Source organism: Diospyros lotus, chromosome 10, assembly GCF_014633365.1.
Source record: "Diospyros lotus cultivar Yz01 chromosome 10, ASM1463336v1, whole genome shotgun sequence".
Classification (NCBI taxonomy): domain Eukaryota; kingdom Viridiplantae; phylum Streptophyta; class Magnoliopsida; order Ericales; family Ebenaceae; genus Diospyros; species Diospyros lotus.
Window position 1 is genome coordinate 12,231,768 of NC_068347.1, and position 5,980 is coordinate 12,237,747.

Sequence of the window (5,980 nt, forward strand, 5' to 3'; positions counted from 1 at the left end):
AAGAAAAACAAGGAACTAAACAAGATGAAGGAACAATAGGTCAAGAAGATCAAGCATCAAAAGAAGAAGGAACGAAGAGAAAAAGAAAAGAAGAGGTAATAAAGAACTAGGCGGAAGCATAAAAAAGAAAGGGAAATAAAATATGAGTAGGCCAAGCATCAATACAAAGTCTATGATATCTGTATCTAATGCTTTGCTTGAACTATATTTTTGGAATAGTTGTAAATTTCAACTATTTTATGAAAGTTGATTTGCTTACTACGAATTCTTTTTCTAAAGTTATATATTTTGTACATCTTATCTTGATATGCTTACATTATAAGTATGGTCAATTGATGATATTTATGATTCTTAAATTATCTTACATTATATTCTAAATGCTTCATATGTTTTTGCATTATATTTTAGGTTATACATCCTAGGTCATGCTAGAATCAGGAAGAGTTAACTCTTCCTCTTAAAAATCCCTAGGCATTGTTTAATGTTCATTAGTTGTCATATATTATTAGTTAGGGGGAGTTTTCTAGTTTTCTTATAAGTTATGAGTCAATATTTTAGGAGGAGTCCTCCTCTTGAGTTCTGGTAAATTCATAATTTTATATTTTTATTCTCTTAACATTTAGTCTATTTAACATATTTTATATTTTATAGTGCTCATTTATGAGATCTTTTATGTATAAGATAATAGTAGCAAAGTTTAATAAATTATGTTTACAAATAAAAAAATTTCGTCTTTATTATTATATATATTTTTATCTAATTTTCTTTGTGCTATTTCTCTTACTTAAATATATGTTTATATGAATTTTATATATTGAATATCTTTTTGTAAGAAAGCCAAAGAAAATTAATTGACTTAATTTGAGATGATTTGGAAGCTACAATTGCAAAATGGAATTTGAAGGCTAAAGGACGTGACCCACTTATTATTAAATTGAAAAGAAATTAATGAGCATACTTGCTTTATATATATATAAATATATATATAATATTATAATATAAATTCAAGCAAAGGAAAGCAGCTGTGAAGACCAAATTGGAAAGACTAATTGGAAGCAAGAAACTGAAGGCCCAGGGGGCATATAATAAATAAGGAGAGGCTAATTGGAATGGCCCACTTTAATTGGCCCATGGAGAAATTGGAGGGCTAGGGTGCAGCCACATGCTATATATATATATATATATATTAATATATTAAAAGGGGTGGAAAATTTGAATAATTGAGAGAGCAACGGTGGAATTGAAGAACTTAAGAAAAAGGGTTTTAGATTTTCTTATTATTTTTCTTTTATTATGTCTGGCTAAAATCTTTAGTTGATTCAAGGAATTTAAAAATGGTTAGTAAAATTGTAAAATCTTGTTCTTAACTTTATTTATGTTTCTATTCAAATATTTATATTTTTTTATTTTACATGTTAATGATTGCATGATTTCATTAATTAAAAATGCTTATTACTTGATTGAATTGTGTGTTCTATAGCTAAACTGAATCCATAATCCGTAATTATTATGATGTTCAATTGAAGTAGCAATTAAGCAAAACAATTATAATATCAGTTTTTGTTGCTTGCTTAAGAGAAATATAGAATGAATTAAATAATCTGACGCTTGTCGATTATTATTCATCTTTAACTTCTTTTTAGTTGGTAATACTATCAGTAAATTCATGAATACCCTAATTTAGATGCTGCTTTTGAATTAAAATCAGGACTCATACATTTGTTGCCTATTTTTCATTGTCTTGCAGGCGAGGATCATCATAAACATTTAAAAGAATTCCATGTGGTATGTTCAAGCATGAGGCCATAAGGCATTTTAGAAGAGCAAGTGAAGCTACGAGCCTTTCCCTTTTCCGTAGCTAAGGATTGGCAGTATGACCTTTCTTCAGGTTCAATCAACACCTAGAATGAGATGAAGCGATTATTTTTTGAGAAATATTTTCATGCTTTAAGAGCTGTTACCATAAGGAAAAAGATATGTGGTATTCGACAATACAATGGAGAGACCTTGTGTAAATGTTGGGAACGCTTTAAGAAGTTGTGCGCAAGCTACCGACATCATCAAATTCCTGATAAACTCCTAACCCAATACTTTTATGAGGGCTTGTTATCAATGGATAGGAATATGATTGATGTTGCTAGTGGAGGAGCATTGGTCGACAAAACTCCAAAGGCTGCAAAGAACTTAATTTCCAACATGGTAGCCAATTCACAACAATTTGGGATAAGAATTGATTATGCACAAAAAAAGGTTAACGAGGTAAATACTTGTAACGCTTCGCTCCCACCACGGGTGTTACTAGTGAATAATCAACTAATTATTCACTCGCTAAGGCAATAATGAAGAAACGGGATATGTTTCAATAAGAAATGTCCTATGTGAGAATTAGGCTTTGCCCCTCCCTTCGCTCCACTCAAGGATTCGAGAAAAATATCAAAAAAAAAAAAAAAACCTCATAGAAATAAAATGTAACGACCCGATCGAGCGATAGGAAGGACCGGAACAACTTACCCTGATGGGCCTACACGAACTTCCCAGAGGGGTCACCCATCCCTGGATTACCCCAGGTCAAGCACGCTTAACTTGGGAGTTCTTTGCCAACATTCAGCCCAAAAGGTATCCAGCTGGTGTTGTTTCCTTTCTTACACTATCCTCGATATATTCTAACTTCTCTGGGCTCTCGGGGTATTACATTCTCCCCCCCTTAAGCACATGACGTCATCGTCATGCAACCTTACAACTGGTCCCAGACCTTCTCCCATTGGGGGCTGCCATCCTAGAAGCCTGCCAGAAGCCGCTCCTTGTACAGGCCCTCAAGCCCCGGCGCCACTCCCCGCCCTCATCGGACCGCTTTCGCCAAGGGTCGACTCTGATACCACCTGTAACGACCCGATCGAGCGATAGGAAGGACCGGAACAACTTACCCTGATGGGCCTACACGAACTTCCCAGAGGGGTCACCCATCCCTGGATTACCCCAGGTCAAGCACGCTTAACTTGGGAGTTCTTTGCCAACATTCAGCCCAAAAGGTATCCAGCTGGTGTTGTTTCCTTTCTTACACTATCCTTGATATATTCTAACTTCTCTGGGCTCTCGGGGTATTACATAAAACCCAAAACTTTGGTGAAGCGTCACCCTTCTCTAACTCTTAATGAAGAACCAAAGGATGACCTTTCCCAGGATTCGATAAAAATAAGCAAACCACACTCGTTTTATTTAACTATGACACAAGGTCTTAATTATTAAAAAATAAATTTGACCCAATTATTAACCCAATTTTATCACTTCCAAAATTCCTTAAAAAATATTTGGGTTAATCTCCCTTTGAAAAATTTAATGATTTTTCCTTAACCAATCCTCCATTTATTTTTCCCAAAATACACCCAATTCCTCATTTAGGAAGTAAATTTTTGAACTTTAAAACATCAAGTTTTCTCATCCATTTTTCCAAAATTCAAGGAAAATACTCCTTTATTTTATTTTTCAAAATATAGGAATTTTTCTTAAAATGCCTCAAAATTTACATTAATAAATATTTTGGAGGCTCAAATCCACATTTGCTTATTTTTTATAAACATGCTTTTATTCCAGAAATTTCATAAATAAAATTAAATAAATGAAACAGTAACAAAGGCGCGGCAGCAGCGCGCCTGCCGCACTCGTGGGTTGTGCCAGCGCGGGCTGGCCGTGTGCGCTGGGCCGATAGCATGCATGCATTTGCAACCGAGCCTGCTGCGTGCCAGCCACGCGCGCGTCTGTTGGCAGCAGCAGCTTGCGACCCCCCTTTTTTTTCTTTTCTTTTCTTTTTTTTTTATAATTTTTCCATATTCTCCAGAATCTAAATGTACTTAAAATAAAGCATAAATCTACCTCATTCACCCAAAAATAAGATCATACCACCCATAAGTTGATTCACACAACATACACCAAAATAGGTTACAAATCCAAGTTTAAACGTCATCAAGTATTAAACCACCATTACAAAATATAAAGGCTATATAATTAGTCTTCCATGCTCATAGTCCTTACCCCTTCCAAGATACCCTTTCCCTTTGAGCTTTCACCCCTACAAAGAGCTCCAAAGTTGACCTTATGAGCTATTGCTCAGTAAGGGTGCAATGCAAACAAATGAGAGCATAAGTAACCATGTAATGCGAGATGTAATGCAAATATGGATAGTCTTCCTAACCTTCACAACCTTTCAAGGTGGAGACTTCAACCAACCCCTTTTTTCCAACTCCTAGTCCTCCTTATGGCCAAAGGTCCATTAGAGCACACAAATGCATATATACTTGCAAACACATGAAACTCATAACAAACATTTGTTAAACATGCAAGACCACTACCCATGGGGTCATCCCTTACCTTAAACTTCTTTAAATCTCCCACAATCTTTAACCTGTAAGACGTATTTGCTTTCAACCCTTAAAGAAAAATAATATTTGATCATTAAAACTATTTTCAAGACTATAAATTGAAATAACTAAAAGGCTTTCAAGGCTTACGTCTTACTCTTCACTTGAGCTTCTCTATTTCTACTTCATATTCATTCTCGGTCAAAGAGATTTGGCCTTCTCCCCCTTTCTTTTATTTATATTTCTCCTCTTTTCTCATTCTAATTTTTATCTTCAACTCAAGATTCAATCCAAGCCTTTGGATCTTATGGAATTGAGAACCAATCTCCACCCTTCACTACAAGCATAATCCATGTGCTTAATGAACTTTTAATCTCATCCCTTTAATCACACAGAATTTAATCTCTACCATTGAGAAGAAACACAATTCTTGGCCAAAGAGAAAATTCCCTTATCCAACAAGATCTCCACTATCCATTTCTTAAAATTAATCTCTCATTATGTTGGCAATCCATGCCAATCTTCAAGAACCACTCATAGCCCTTGGATCAAGCCTTATTCCAATACCCATTTTCAACCATTGGATTCCTTGAATTTCCAATTTCTCAAAATTTATTTAAATGTGACTATTTTTGTAATATCCTAGTATTTTGAGAATAATAATAATTAATTTTGTATTTAAAATATTTTTGACATCAATTAAAGATCATAATTGAGAAAACTAATGGGCTTAGAGTTAGTGGAGTAAGTTAAAAAAAATAAAGGCTAAGTAAATGGGCTTAGAGTTAATAGGCTAAGCTAACTAAATGGGCTTAGAGTTAGTAAGCTAAGAAAATGGGATTAAAATTAATGAATTAAATAATAATCTATTTAAAAGAAGATTTAGTGAAAAAAATAATTAAGGTGAAAAAATAATTAAAGATAGTGGATGAAATGATTGAGAAATGTGGGAGACAAAGTAGGGTGTGGAGAAATAATTAAAGATTATGAGTGAGATTTAGTAAAAAATAATTAAGAAATATGACAAAATAATTAAAGATGATGGGTGAAATAATTGAGAAATGTGGGAGACAAATTAAGGTGTGGACAAATAATAAAAAATAATGAGTGAAATAATTGAAAAATGTTGGAGACAAAGTAGAGTATGGACAAATAATTAAAGATTATGAGTGCAATTTAATAAAAAATAATTAAGAAAGATGACAAAATAATTAAAGATGATGGGTGAAATAATTGAGAAATGTGAGAGACAAATTAAGGTGTGGACAAATAATCAAAGATAATAAGTGAAATAATTGAGAAATGTTGGAGACAAAGTAGGGTGTAGACAAATAATTAAAGATTATGAATGAGATTTAGTGGAAAATAATTAAGAAAATTGACAAAATAATTAAAGATGATGAGTGAAATAATTGAGAAATGTGGGAGACAAAGTAAGGTGTAGACAAATAATCAAAGATAATGGATGAAACAATTGAGAAATGTGGGAGACAAAGTAAGGTATGGATAAATAATTAAATATTTTTAGTTAGATTTAGTGAAAAATAATTAAGAAATGTGACAAAATAATTAAAGATAATAGGACACTACAATTATGCTAAGCTTAACTCAACCTTCTATAAATA